This window comes from Lactuca sativa, chromosome 8 (assembly GCF_002870075.4).
Source record: "Lactuca sativa cultivar Salinas chromosome 8, Lsat_Salinas_v11, whole genome shotgun sequence".
Taxonomy (NCBI): domain Eukaryota; kingdom Viridiplantae; phylum Streptophyta; class Magnoliopsida; order Asterales; family Asteraceae; genus Lactuca; species Lactuca sativa.
In genome coordinates, this window is record NC_056630.2 from 169,744,213 (window position 1) to 169,745,322 (window position 1,110).

The 1,110-nt window shown below is 46.1% G+C and overlaps 1 non-coding gene across 1 annotated transcript; it reads right to left on the reverse strand.

Moving 5' to 3' along the window:
* Nucleotides 1–792: 792 nt before the first annotated feature.
* Nucleotides 793–899, reverse strand: LOC111917594 (small nucleolar RNA R71). Its single transcript, XR_002858949.1, has one exon. It is a non-coding gene; the product is annotated as a small nucleolar RNA R71 (small nucleolar RNA).
* Between the last annotated feature and the right edge of the window lie 211 nt (nucleotides 900–1,110).

Genomic DNA, 1,110 nt, shown 5'->3' on the forward strand with positions numbered 1-1,110 from the left:
CTTCAACTCGCCGAGTGCACTCTTGCCGACTCGGCGAGTTCATCGCTGTTCACAGTTTTAATTTTTATTTCTTCTTTTTGGTCTTTTTATGCGTTTTTTTTTTGTTTCGCTTACAGTTGTTTCATGACCCGAGGATCTGATACACCTCTCATCCCTCCTCTCGAAGACCCGGAATCCGCATTAAGGAGAAGAAAAGGAAAAGTCGTTGGAGAATCCGCTTCTTCAAAGAATTCGCCACTAAAGAACCTCAAGTCCGTTTTCAGCAAGAAGAGGAGCAGCAAATCAGGAGCATCCAGCGCCTCTTTGACAATTAAAAACCCAATTAAAGAAGACACCGAGTATGAGACCGAGGAAGAAGAACCCACATACGAGCACGCATCCGATTTTGAAGACGATTTAGCTATCACTATGGCTAATATCGATGAAGTCCCCATGGGGGAATGGAAGAAGAGGATGCGCGATGACACTGGCTCGGGACTTGTGCAGCCCGCAATTTCCGCTATCGCTACTTTCGAGCTAAAGGGTCATATCCTCGCTCAACTCAAGGAGATTCCTTTCTATGGAAAAGACCACGAAGATGCCTACAAGCACTTGGATGAAGTAAATGATGTGGCTGACTACTTCAATGTACCAAATGTGCCACGCGAGACCTGGCTACTTCGCATGCTTCCAGTCACATTCAAGGGTGCTGCAAAGGATTGGCTCAAGTCACTTCCTCCCGAGTCGGTCACCACATGGGCTAAGATGAAAGAAGACTTCATAGATCACTTTTGCCCGCCTTCCAAAATAGCTAAGTTGAAGAAAACCATTGCCAACTTCGAGCAATAACCCGGGGAGTCTCTTTATGAAGCTTAGGAAAGGTTCAAAGGTCTTCTTAGAAATTGCCCACACCATGACCTCAATAGCCAACAAGAGGTCTCCATCTTCTATGATGGAGTCAATGTCACCACAAGGCAATTGCTTGATTCACAAGGCCCGCTCACGAAGAAGACACCCCCGGTAATCAAGGAGTTCATTGAAGAATTCTCTAAGCATTCTAGAGAATACCACAATCCAAGAAATGAAGTAAGTCGGGGGGTAGTGAACTCGGCAAATGATGGCATGGCGGCG